The sequence below is a fragment of the Chinchilla lanigera genome, unplaced genomic scaffold (assembly GCF_000276665.1).
Source record: "Chinchilla lanigera isolate Chin_1 unplaced genomic scaffold, ChiLan1.0 scaffold00002, whole genome shotgun sequence".
Classification (NCBI taxonomy): domain Eukaryota; kingdom Metazoa; phylum Chordata; class Mammalia; order Rodentia; family Chinchillidae; genus Chinchilla; species Chinchilla lanigera.
In genome coordinates, this window is record NW_004955403.1 from 20,944,940 (window position 1) to 20,959,236 (window position 14,297).

Genomic DNA, 14,297 nt, shown 5'->3' on the forward strand with positions numbered 1-14,297 from the left:
TTACTTTTCAGAAGTTAATTAACATGTTTTATGTCCTAGTTACCATAGCCAAAACTATATATGTACATGCTGTCTTTTTGGCTCTGACTTGCCTTGTGAAGAGAAAATGGAAATGGAATAAAATGTCCATTGGGCATTAGACTGCAAATACATTTATCTGGCAGCAAAGCATTAATTTATAAAGACAACTGCACTGCATTATGCATACAGCCTATCCTCATTTGGTTCCTAAACTGGTCTCTTAGTGAGACATTCCCTTTCTCTAAGTGCTTCTATTTAGGACAAAGGCTTGGAACCATGAAGAAATAATTCTACTTTCTGGGAGTACTACCCTAAATTATTTCTTTTAATATTACAAAGAACTGACTCAAAATTAAGAAAATAAGAATTGGTGCAAGAGCACCAATTTAATGTAGGAACAATTTAGAGACAGATTTTTTTTTTTTTTTACTTCATGAGAATTAGGAATATAGAAAACAGCTAAAAAAAAGAAAGAAAGAAAACAGGTATCATTTACTTTTGATTTTCACTCAAACACTTCAAAATATTGATAGAGTAAGGCACACTTTTCAAGTGAATAATAGTTTAAAGAGAGGGCAATATTTTCTGGTTAGGCCATAAAACAGACTATTTTGATTGTTTTCTACATCCTGATGATTTTGATGTTTTCTACATCCTTATTATATCTATAAAATACATTCTACGGATATATATATTATCAAGAATAAGATATTAAATTAGTTTACCAAGAAATCACACTTCCATGGAGGCTGTTAGTGCATCTTATGTGTATTCTGGATCTCAGTGAAAATCCACAGGTCTCTGACCCTATTATGGGGTTCCAGTGAAATTAGTATCACCGGCCACTGTTGTTATATCTACTGTAAGTCATCAGAAACATTTCTAAACATGAAAAAAATGAACTTTGGAAAAAACTGTATTCTTAGATCTTAATTCTACTCCAACCCTGCAATAATTACAATAATTACAAAGATAAAGGATAAAAGTCACAAAGTGCTGGCTGGGACATTCCAGAGCAGTAGAAAGCTTGGCGCCATTTTTATAGTTATGCCTGTTAAGATTTAATAGATGGAAAGTTTCATTAGTGAGCTGTGCTGCAATTAACTTCAAGGAGGTTCCAGACTACTGTATGTTGCTGTTACTGACAGAAAACTGTTTAGATTTCCCTCTCGAAGAAGTGTATTGGACTTTCAACACTTCAATTATGAAAACTAGTAAAAAGCACAATTTAAAAAAATTTAATACAGAAGCCAGTTTTTTCTTATCACCAATATATAGAAATAATGGGCTTTTATTCTTCAATGGATGTTCCAGTTGTTGACTATCTGGGAGAGAGTAGCTTTGGTGTATATTATTACTAAACACAAAATTGAGATAGAATTATCCATCTCTCCTACTGGCTCATAAAATTATATTCTGTAAAGGAATTGTAGCAATGTTGGAAACTATTTCCCTATATCAAAGATTTTCCTAAATCGTGTGCTCTATCTATAATGTAAAATGAATGCTATCAACTCTGACAAGTTGGAAAATATCAGAGAGTAAGAGCTGTGGAATGTAGTGAATTTCTCCTGTGGCTGGTTAGATTTCAGTCTGCTTCTGGAGCTTTGTTCCAGACTGTGGACAGAAGGGTGGGGGTTTGCCAACTCCACTGCAGTGGAGATGACCTGTAACTCCCCTTTATCTGTGTGAAGTCATTTGAAGTCACTCTTCGCTGAGTTACTGCCACCATTTAAGTTTTGTGTCCTTTGGTAGACTGTCTCTACCTAACATGTTATTTCCTTTCTGTATTCTAGTATGATACGGCTACACTATTATGGTCCTCATTGTTATATTTTATTGTATTAAACAGCAGACTGGTGTGGGTTTTTTAATGACTTGAAGAACAAAACCCACATTTTATGACTTTTAAAATCTGTCTTGATACTCTTTCTTCCTGTTACAACCTACCCACCCCCTGTTATTCTACATATGTTTCCTTAATAGGCTGCAGATTTTTTTAAAGTATGTTGAGCATGTAACCATGATAGGCACTTTCAGAGACATGTTCATTTTTTCAGATCAGAAGAGTGCTTTTGGTGTCTGGAAACAGGAATTTAGTTTGACAAACATTTATGGAGCACCTAAAAGACTGGAGTTGTCATCTACATGGAACTATCATAGGCCAGTGTGTGCTGCTGTCTGCACATCACTGATGAACCCATTTTCTTCCACTTGAATGTAAAGTCTGGAAGGGGTTGACCTACAATTTTACCTTGTGTCATGTAGTAACATTCAATTGCTTTATTATGGAGGTTGAGAGACTGGACTAACCTTTTCCCTGACTTTGATTTGTCCCCAAAGTACTGCCTCCTTGGAGGTCAATCCTTTGCAAAGTGTGAGCCTTCTTTATTTTTCTTAGCCTTTTAAGATGCATAAGACCTGACCACACCATATCCCAAAATATGACAATTGTGGGAAGAATGAAAACGGTGTCATTGCAGGATCCCATGGTCAGGGAATTGGACTGCCATCCTCCCACCCAGGCTCCAAGAGGTTACAGGACTGGATGTAGATGGAGGTGGAAGAACCACATCAAGACCAGACCCACAACTCTTTCTATGCAGTACACTATAGCTTTCTGTATTTTGAGGGACAAGTACCGTGATGTTTTAGGGAGGTAGGTTTCATTCCTTGGAAACTTCTTTTGGATTCATTCTGAGAAAATAATTAATACTTAGGTTAAAGTTGGGTCACAGTTTAAGAGATCAGTTTGCTTATTTAGATTTTATGTATTTATGGTTGGTTTTAGTTTCTGCTCTTAAACACCAGCAGCAAATTATGGGGGTTTGTGCAGCATTGCATCACATTTCTTTATGTCTCCTTGTGACATGGTGTTTGGAACATGGAGCCAGATATCAGGCTTGAGAATTATAGTCTCTTTGTTACAGCTGAGTTCTGACCTCAGGCGCAGAGTTTTTTGCATGATGTTATGTATTTTTTAACTTCTCCATTAATCAACGTGTTTGTCTATCAGTTCTCTCACAGGAGGGCAGTTAAGGTTAATTAATCTTTAAAATTGAAGATAGGCAGTGTAATATTATCAGAACTGGTTTGCTGTATGTCAAATGGATCACTAGATTTTTGCGTATTTAGCTATCTTTATTGGTCTGCATTCTCATTTGAAGAAACATTTAACTTTTTATAAGCAAAGACAGTATAATATACAATACTACTAAGCCTAATATTCAAGAATGTTTTCATACATGTGTTAGTATTAATTAGGGAGCAGTTCTTGTTCGACATGTTTACTTTTAATTCTTAATAGGTTTCCAAGTGGGGTAATGTAGTAAGTACCCAGAAAAACTAACAATTATCTAGTCTAAAGAGCTTTGTATTTCACTGTAAAATTAAAATTGTGGGGAAATTCTGTTTTCATTCTATTCATATTAACCTTTTCTTATCCATAATAGCTAAAGGTTAACTTGTTCTTGCTATTTTTATGAAGTGAGAAGCAGGAACTTTATCTTTTTATGAAAGGAAGCACATGAGTGCCAAGCATTCATTAGAGATTGAAATTAGAAGCCACTGTGAGATTAAGTCAGAATGTAGTTCATTGTACAAGACCAATTTGGACTTTTGTCGGTACTGATATTAGGAAGAGTGAATATAATTGCTTATATGAAATGTACCTTCATCTTACTCCATGCGGTATGGGGGATGCTGGGGACAGTGCTCTCTGTGACTTTCTGAGAGATAAATGCATCTCCACAGGTGGGTGTCACCACCCTGGGGCACTCTAATGGGATCTGTTTTAAGTATAGTTCAATGACGCAAGGAGAAAGTTCCTGCTTTTTTATTTGTTTTATTTTCCTAGCTTCATCCCTGTGTTACCAAGTAGCTAACTCAATTTCTCCCTCTGCCTCACACAATTGTACAATACAGCCAAAGAAATATAACTAGTATCTTCACAAAATGCCGGGGTTTTCAGCTCACATTTTACAAGTGCTCAGGGGGGAGAAAAGTCTGAAGGGGAGGTAGCAGGGCAGTGGCTGGTTTTCTGGGATTCGAACAGCAAGGCTTCTCATAACGGTAACTTCTCCAAGAATCTGAGCAAACAAAAATGAGAAATAATTTGTATTTATTTGATTTTTAAGAAGTTGATGAAAAACATTTTTAGCTCTTCCTAAAGATAAAAAGAGAATCTCAGTGTTTTCAAACTAATCTCCAGCCCATGGGGGTGGAGTTTTTGCTAGAAGTTGTCCTGTAATTTCTAAATGAATGAACAGAAATAAGAAAGGTATTATATATACTATTTTATGCTGAATTAACCTCACTATATACTGCTAAAGATCTATCTCTGGAGACATGCTATAAAAACTAAACACTTTTACCACCTTGGCAGTATTATAAAGTATTTCATATTTTACTATTTGGGTGTAAAATTGCTAATCAAGGGTGGGAAATGACCAGAAGAAAACAGGAGAAAAAGAGACTTATTGAAACACGCTGGAATACTACCAAGGTTTTATTGAGTGTTTTCACTGTGTATTTTTTCCTCTCATCTTTTAGGGCCAGCACCTTTCAAATAAAAGACAATCTGCTTAGAATAATGGAAGAACCGTAGTATATAGCTGTTGCAAATGGAAAAATTCTATTTTGCCTAATAGGCAGAAGAGCTTCTTTAAATATGCCATTTATTTCAGGGAAGGCCAAACTTCTTTTAGGTTGTAAACTGGTTCTTTATTTAAAAAATTGCTCCCCCTCATGCCAACACAAAATTTACTATCTCACAGCTAAGGCAGTGTTGTGTTAGCTCTGCAACAGGGGTGCTCAGTTAATGTGTGAATGGACAAACATGACTGGCTAATTTGCAAGTCATACTCTTCTGGAGAACACTCCGTGGGTCCCTGACACCTCCCAGTGTCCCTCCACCAGTGGTGTACTGAGAAGCACTGCTGTGGGAGAGAAGAGGAAGTCAGGACACTTGCGTTGCACTTTGAGTTCTTGCTTGCTGTGTGTTAGGCAGGCTTCTGACACTCTCTAATCTTTAATTTGCCCCTGTCCTGCTGCTTCCTTTCCTTTACACCGGGGTAGGAACAACTGGGAGACTTAGGTGATAATGTTGGATTCTTTCTTTCTCATGAAAGCAGCCCAAGCTCTGGAGTCAGATCGCTCACATTCAGATCTCAATTCCACATCTTAAAATGCCTCCATTATCTCATCTGTGAAGTGTTAATAATAGTTGCTCATTATTAACCCTATCCAAGTAGGGTTTTTGTAAGGATTAAATAAATTAACACATGGAAAGGATTAAGAAAGGTGCCTGGTGCACAGTAACCAATAAATGCTGTTGCTGTTGTTGCACTTATTACTATCTTTCAAATATTAGCACAAAGGCAGTCTCCTCTCTGAGCTCTCTCTAGTCCTCCCAGGTAGAGTTGTTGTACTTTCCGCATAATTCCAGTAAAGCAAATTATAGCCTGGCATGGTGGCACACGCCTGTAATCCCAATGATTTAGAATGCTGAGTGAGGATTGCAAGTTTCACACCAGCCTAGGTGACTTAATTAGACCCTATCTCAAAAAATATTTATTTTAAAAAGGGCTGGGAGCATTATTCAGCTCTAAATAAAGATAAACTTGAGGCTTTTATAGATAAATGGATGCAACTAGAGACCATACTCATAAGTGAAATAAATCAGACCCACATGTATAAACACCATATTGCCTCCCTGGTGTAAGAACCTGAAAGATTAAATAAAATCTGAAAGGTACAATAGATATTGTGAAAGGGAAAGAAACTGCTCAAAAGGAAAGAACAACTGGCATTGGGAAAAGGAGAAAAGAAAGAAAGAAGGAAGGGGAAAAATAGATTTATATATACACAGGACTGCTAAGATAATTGTACTGCTGATGTTTCTGGTTTATTGCAATGAAACGTTAATGCTTAAAAAAATTTTTGACCAATTTTGCATGCTTATATCCAGCAAGCTGAACAACTAATTTGAAAACAACAGTATGCAATATAACAACCATTGTTGAATTCCTACTATCTTGTTTTGTGAAGTTCTATATCATTTCTAATGTTTTATTATTATTTTTTATTCTCTTTAAAATAAAAAAATTAAAAATAACTAAATAAGTCAAACGTGAAAAAATTAAAAAAAAAAAATGGCTGGGAATGTAGTTCCATGTTCCCTGGGTTCAATCTCCTGTACCGCCCCACACCCCAACCCCCTCCCCAAAAAAGTGCTGTATTATCAGTTCGTCTCTGTGTATGTTTCCTCAAAGAATGTAAACCACTTGAGGTAGGGACAAGAGAATGATGTCTTATTCGTGAATTCCTAATGCTAGTACAATGCCCAGCATGAAGTAGGCTCTCAGTGTTTATGAATAAACAAAAGAATACCTGGATGGATGAATGAATGCGCGCCTGTTTCACTTGTCTCCCAATGCCTATTCCTTCCATCTTGCTTTAGTATTCCAAATGTCAGCAGAGCAAGCAACGACCCAGCTGAAGCTCACAGTTCCATCCCCCTTTACACTGTGTGTGGCCATGTGGTGCTGCGGGCAGTGGGAGGCACATGGAAGGGTGCAGTTTTCCAATTGTGAGTTATGCTCTTCAAGGGATGAGGCTCCATTTCCTCTTTTCCTCTCACCAGTGGATGGAATCGTGCACCAGAGTAAGGTCCAGAGCAGCCGTCTCCAACCTGAGATGGACAACAATAGCTAAGCAGTGTGGTACTCATTGAGGATGATAGAGAACCAGAGTTAGCACCCTCTGGGCTTCTAATGATGTGGTGTTCCTGTGCACCATTCTGGACTGGTGGTTTTTGGACAAAGTTCTCTCTTGTTTGAAGTACTGCGTGCTGTTGTCCTTTGTTTTCATGGTAGATGACTATTTTACCAGCAGAGTCTTTTTGCTAATGTAATGTCTACCAGGCTACATTTACTTAATCTCTGGCCTTTCAGAGAGAATTTTTAAATGTAGGTATTATGTAAAAATAAATCAGATCAGAAATGACTGTATGATTTAAGTAGGGTGACAAGGACTTTAACTAATTTAAGAAGTCATTTAACTTTGTTTGCACTCTATTTCCAGTTGCCCAGTAGTTGCTCCCACTGGTGATGAGGGATGAAGGACAAAGGGGTAGAAAAGGCCCTTGGTGACAGGATGGAGGGATGAGGGCAATCTTATGCTGGGTTGAGTTTCTCCTCACAACCTTTCTCCCTGTCCCAGGACCTCGTTGGCAGCACGTGTGTGTCCTGCGAAGCAAGACCAACAGAGAAAGAGAAGCAGCCCTTCTGACCTCCTCTTCTACTTGTAATGAACTCCTTTTTGACCTTGTAAACAAAAGCTAGTGAACAGAGAACTGTCTGAGTCTCTGGATCAGGGATCCAGGATTGATGTGCAGGTTATAAGTTAAAAAGTTGTCTAATGTCAACAAAAAATTTGCCAACCAATATGCTGTTCTAGGGATTTTTATTATAAAGGAAAATGATTCTGGGGGAATTAAAAGATATAGGTGAGCTACGGTCACTTCTGAGAAAGTAGAGAAAAACTGTAATGAAATGTGACTATAGAGATATACAGATGCAGCTTCAAAATTTTTTATTGACATACATGTACAGGAAAACATACACCATAGTCTATAGCCTGGTGAATTTTCACAAACCAAACGTACTGAAGTTGAAACTTGTAGTGATTCAAGTTTTATTCCTCTTAAATATTTCTGTTAAAAATTGACCCGGAAATTTTAAGTATCTAAAAACATGAGTTCCCATTTCCAATTTACAACTGTAAAATTGGAGAAACACTGCAGAAAATGCTTGTTATTCATGAGAAATGCTACTGTTTTTTTTTTTTTCCTTTTCAGAATTTTATCACAGCTCCAGGTATTAAAAATGTATGTGGCACCTTCTTGATGTATACCCAGCTACACACACAGAATGAGAATTCAGAGCAATTTATCTTAACCTCCTTAGCAATGGTCTCTCACAAGGTCCATGTATGTCCTGCTTGTGGCTTCTATGGTACATCAAGCAAGTTACTTAACCCTTCGAGGCCTCTGTTTTCATACAGAAGTGGTTTAAGAACTGTACTTTTAATAGCTCAGATTGAAGGAGATGATGTATATAAAGAAATGTATTTAAAGAAAGACCTCAATACCTGTTGTGTTTTGATACTATTATTAATGCCAATATCTACCTATACCCTAGCTATTGGGTTTAAGGAAGCTTTAGAAGTAGCCAGTGATTATAATGAACTGTGTAATGTCCTCCTTTTTCAGGAGAACAGACAAGTCCTGAAATGAGATTGCCAAGCTTACATCCTTTGCAGATGAAATGTGTTCTCCTAGTGAGAAGTGGTTTACTACATGTGGGCTTCTGGTTATGACTGTTTGTAACTGATGAGTTACCATGTTGAAACTGTGATTGCTGGAAAGAATATTTCCAAATGGTCTTAAAAGAATGTCATGTAACATTTATAAGAGTCATTGCAAACAAGGTTGCCTCCCACTCGCTTTGATTCAGTGACATTACTTCTGGTTAAAAGCCATAGGTAAGGCCACACACAGTGGCTAGTGATTTGGATAATTAGAAGGAATGGCAGAGGCCTGTCTCTTTACAAGGAAGCTAGCAGTGACATGCAATTAAAGGAAACCATGGGGGGAAGTCGGGCAGTTTAAAGATTACAGTAGATTGGGTCAAATCAAACAGTATTTGTAAAATTCCTACCCTCCGCAAAAGATTTCTGCTTCCCTGTTTTTAATAAATTGTTCCAGAGATAGCAATTATTTTACACAGTCAGAACGAGAAGAACTTAACTCCGTTGTCATTTTTCTCATAATTTGCTGGACTACAAAAGCCAGTGGCTAAAGCTGTTTATTCAATGAGGCATCTGAACCTGACATTATTGTACATTTATTGGTGTGTTGGTTTCTGGCTTAAAAGGTGCTTTCACATCCATAACACATTATGATCGTGAAGACTGTATGCAAGGAGTCATTGTGAAGTCCTTTCCAAAGAAATGGAAGCTCAGCTCTGATAAGGCATTTGCCATGGTTCATTTACCCTACAAGCAAGATTAAAACTCAAGTAGTATGACTCATGGTGCAATATTCTTTCCAACACATGTAACTGTCCTTTCTAGCATAAATGTGCATTCTTGTTTTCAGAACCTTCCAAGAGTAAAGTTTCCTTTCTGAGATACTGTAATGCTTATGCGTGCCTTGGGAAAAAGCTGAAATCTTTTGATTTCAAAAAAATGGACTCACACACACTCACACATATAAAGGTTTGCATTTACTTTCAGATTGCCTCCTAAAATTTGCTTGGGTAATAGAACAAGGTATGTAGCAAAGTACTAGCCTTGATTTAATTCCAGCAGGACAGAGGCACCTGGATTCTCAGGGAGGAAGAAGGAAGCAGAAATTGTGATGCCATTAACATTATTTAACCCTATTCAGTACCAGGTGCTGCACTGCACAAATTGTGTTGGTGGAAATGCTGCAACACCTTTGAAGGTAAGAATTGGTGTTGGATCCATATTATAGATGAGGATGCTAAGACTACCTTCCTAGTACTCATAGCCAGACATACACTATGCTTTGTGGCCTCCTCAAATGATAAATATGTGTGGATGAAAAGCTGTTTCCCTGGTAATTGGTCATGCTATGTGTGATGGTGTTGCTGGTAAGGGGGACAAGGGGTTTCTAGAAGCCCTTTCAGCACCCAGCATTCCTTGGGGAAATTGTTTTCTTGGGAGTGAAGGGTTGGAACTCTTAATGACAGTAGAAATATGCAGTGTGAAAAGGATGGAAAAGACCAGAGCAGCATCCACTGGGTGGTCCATTTTTCTTGGGATGTGTGTTGGTGTTCAGCAGTTGTATTAATTTTTTATGTATTCTATGTTACATTTTCCTGTTAACTTGGCAAATGACTAAGTTGCTGAAGTTGGTTGAGTAAACTTACAAGTAGAGCCATGGCTAAGGGAAGGGAAAAGGGAAGTCCCTGCATTTGGAGTTTCCTGAACCGTAAATAACGGCTGTGTTCCCATTCCCAGCAATATGCTTCTGTCATTAATTAACTTTTATGGAAAGCCATGGTGTTCATGACTTTGGCCTCTCCCTGCTCTTGATCTATGTGGTGTTATGTGGTGTAGACAGCACTGCTCACAGGTGGGATTTGTCTGACAGGGTAATCTGTATTAGCTTGATGTAAAATGCCTGCTGATATATGGCATTCCCCTGCAGTGGGTGCGTGGGAAGGGACAGAGCAATGATGAAGCCTTCCTCATTCCTGCTGATTATTTTTCCAGCATGGGATAGCAATATCCTGTTCTTTGTTAAGCTAAATTTTAAGCGTCAGATTTTTCAGGTGTTGCTGAGAATGCAGGGCTGTCACTTGTTGGTGTGGTGCTATATAGCCAACAGAGAGCATCATGAAGCTGGAAGGACACAGACACACAAAGCCTTTCTCCGTCCATTGGTGCCAAACATGTTCATGACTCCAGCAAAGGAGATCTGAGTTCACCTTTTTGAGGTGGCCCACAGCAGTGCTAGCAATCCTGCCAGAAAGCTACCCCTCTTTTGCTTGGTTCCAGACAGAAACTTATTTTAAACATTGTTGTGCATCAGATTCACCTGGAAGACTTGTTATGGCACAGACTGCTGGGTCCCACTCTCAGCATTTCAGATTTGGCAGGTCTCGGTGGTGCCAGAGAATGTGCATTTGAAACAAGTCATTAGGTTCTGCTAGTGCTGCTACTTCAGGGAACAAAGTGGGAAAAACACTGCTCTCCAGATTCTGACCACAAAATTGTAGCAGACGCATGGGTTTCTGGAGTTGAGCAATTTGGAATTCGAATCCTCTTCCTATGGCTATGAAATTTTAGAAGAGCCGGCCAGCTTAGTAGGCAAGGGCACCATGGAATCTGGGAACTGCATTTAACTTTGCTCTTTTAAGCTTGAACACAGGCAGATGATCGCATATATAGAGGCTACATTTAGGCAGCAACTCAGGGTTTTCTTGAGAAGAGAGATGTTCTCACAAGATCAGCTTTGCTTTGAGCATACACCATGTCACTTGGAAATACTAACTTCATTCCTTGGAAGTGGTTAGGATGCTTCAGTTGGGCATGGCATGGTCTATGGATTACATTCTTCATGAGGGGGAAGCACTTGATATCTCTGGTATTTGGAGGATAATTAAGGGCTCAACACTATTAAATGAAATATTTTTGAAAAGAAAAGAAAATCTGTTAAAATTAGCTTAGAAAAAATACATGTTTGACATTCTAGAAAGAAATCTTAGGCAGTCTGGTCTAACAGTATGGACCAGTTGTTCCACTTAGCAATGGAGAGGCTCAACAATGCTTGGCTTTCTTTGGTGGAAGTGAAATAGATTAATAATTGGATTAGTGTGACCTCAATAAGCAAAGTCCATTGAACTCTCTCATGGTCCTGGAGTTCATGGACACACTTGGATCTCCCAGAGCATTGCTACCTCCAGGCACTAACAGGTGTTGTGAGTTTTCCTGAGCACAGGTCTTCAGGTTGAACAAGGTCAAACTGAAGGGAAGTTGGGCATAGAAGTACTACGCCGACCTGGCTAGAGCTGTGATGAGTTATGACAAGAATGTAGTTTTGGCAAAATGTAATCTCTCAGTGGAAAAAATATTGACTTTTTTCTTAAGTGATTTGAGAACTGCATTTAAAATTTAATATTCTCAATTTTTAAGTAGTCAGCTCTTTAGTATAACTCTCAAGTAACTCCAGAAGAACAAGGAGATGAATGGGAAGTACGTGCTGGATGAAGGACGGTACTATGAAGAATTGTATGCTGGGCTGACCTGGTGCTCAGCCATCACAAGCTGACTGTCCTGAATTGTCCAATTCCTCCCAGCAAATTGTCCTGGTGAGAGAATCCTCTAGTGTGCATGGGCAAGGCATTTCTAGTAATAAGACATTATCACTTGCCATAGGACATTACAAGACATGATATTAATAATACTCACATTTACATTATATGTCTGGTCTTTTCTCCATCTGTCTGTCTCTTTCAAACCCAGATATATGGCAGCTCTGTTTACTAAAACGTTGCTGGCTGACAACACTGTACTATTTGCTTTCAAACATATTGTGTCTTATTCAGTGCTTCTAATGGTTCTGTGACTATGATTCCTATTTTACTCACGAGGACATAAAGCTCAGGGAGATTAAGTAACTTATTGTAGTCACACAGCTAATTATAGGATAAAGTAGTTCATAGAGTAGTGGACATCACATTTTAAAATTTTTCTTTGATATGTGGTGCATTGAAATGATTTAGGATTTCCTGAAGTCTGTTATTAGGCTTCTCCTTGGTTGATCTGTAAATATGGAACACTTCAAACTGTGCCATCAGTGGGATCTCAGAAATTATCATATCTACAAAGTATTAGAAAATGATCTGAAGAATGTCATCAATAATCAACTGTTGGAAAATTTGAATGAAGGCAGATTTCACAGAAACATGAATTTTCACCAACAGGACCATGAAAAACTAGAAGATTTAAAGGCTTTGATAACAGATGATGTCCCTATGGCTTGGTTGGAAGCCAACTCAGGTTCTCAAGACTCATAACCTGCTTCACTTGGGTCACCCATTGGCTACTGGATGCCTAGTTTAATTAGATTTTCAAATTCTTTCAGATTTCTCTTAAAACTTTCAGATGCTTTTGTGCCATGAATGGAAGTAGATGGAGAAACACCAAAGCTTCTTTCTAAGTGGATGCCCAGGGAAATTGCAGAAGTTGTCAGATTGGAGGTTCTGCTGATGATGTGAATGCTTTAGACCATCATCCTGAGTGTGACAAAATTTATTCCCAAGACACCTTTCACTGACTGGGTGGAGCTTCCTGTGAAGGCGGCACTTCACAACACCACTGCAAGAACCAGCATTTGGATTACTGACACACATTTGATGAATATATCTTGATTTCAATTCTCAATAAGAAAGGATTTCTGAAATAATATTGTTTAAAATATATCTTTATCCATTTTAGAGTTGACTTATCGTTGTACTTATGACCATTTTTGTTTTCAAATTAGCCAAAGGCATATTTCCTTGATCTTCTGAAAATGATTCAAAGTTTAGATTTTCCTATCAGGATGTCAGGTGGTGAGAATGCTTCCTCAACTTCATTTTAATGGTATGAAGAGTGCATGATCTGTCCTCCTTTAGAATTTGGGATTTGTAAGCAAAGTACAATGAAATCCTTGGCAGCACAAATAGAGGTTAGTTTATTGCTATGATCTTCAGGCTTTCTGAGAATGAGTTTTTCCTTTCAATAAGAAGCAGTCAGGCCCTCAATTACAAAATTTCCCCTAGTTTCTGAGGCCCACAGAGCTAGATTCAGATATTTTATTGGACTATTAGAAATGGCACATTTGGATGGGTCAGCAGGATCTGATATTCTTCCAATCGTTGGTTTGCAAGAGTACAGTTTTAGGTGTATAATGCCCTCATTCATCTGTGGATTTTTTTTCCATGAAACTTAAGTTCCTTAAGAATAACTAATAAGGTAAAGAATAAGCAATTTTCCAGGCAATCTGATGTGTTATCACTTCACCTTAAGTAAAGCAAGGATAGTGAGAAGCTTTAGAAGAATATGTCAACCTTCAAAGCTGTTCAGTGACAGAGCTAGAATGTAGCTCTGACACCTTTTTCTTAGGTGCTTCAAAAAATTAGCTCTCAGTATATGTAAATAGTGAGGACTCTCATTCACAAGAAATAGAAACTCACCTCAAGCAGGCAAGAGCAACTCACTGCATTTCTGCCTGAGCATTCGCATTGCTGCTTTTCTTTTTCAGCCCAAGGACTTCCTTCCTCCATGTAAACAGCTTGAAGATTATATCATCTAGTTTGGCAATCCCACAAAGGACAAAAAAAAAAAAAAAAAAAAAAAAAAAAAAAAAAAGACCTTCTTTCTCTATTTCACAGGGTTTTCTATGAAACCCACAAGGACTCCAATTGGTCCAGGAGTGTCATAAGCTTATTTGAAGGCCACAGATTCAAGAAACATTTAAGGCACTGGTCCAGAAAGTGTGCAGAAATTTAAAAATGGATTCTTAAAGATCTCTGATCTCTTATAAAACGGTGTAAAGTGTAGCACACTAATATATATTATATCATTTGAGATACCATGTGATATTGGAACAAGAGACATCTAAAATGATAATGGAAAGCAGACAACAGCTGAATGTGAGTAGAGCTCTTTCATAAAAAGAAGTCTCATATGATTTTTCAAGA

At 38.0% G+C, this 14,297-nt stretch overlaps 1 long non-coding RNA gene across 1 annotated transcript in view; it reads right to left on the reverse strand.

Annotated features, from left to right (window-relative positions):
• Positions 1-3,851: 3,851 nt before the first annotated feature.
• Positions 3,852-14,297, reverse strand: part of LOC106148777 — a 43,875-nt gene continuing 33,429 nt past the window's right edge. The window contains exons 2-3 of the long non-coding RNA XR_001234467.1: positions 6,412-6,712; positions 3,852-4,109 (exon numbers count right to left, since the gene is read on the reverse strand). This is a non-coding gene — a long non-coding RNA (uncharacterized LOC106148777). The remainder of the gene's footprint in view (positions 4,110-6,411; positions 6,713-14,297) is intronic.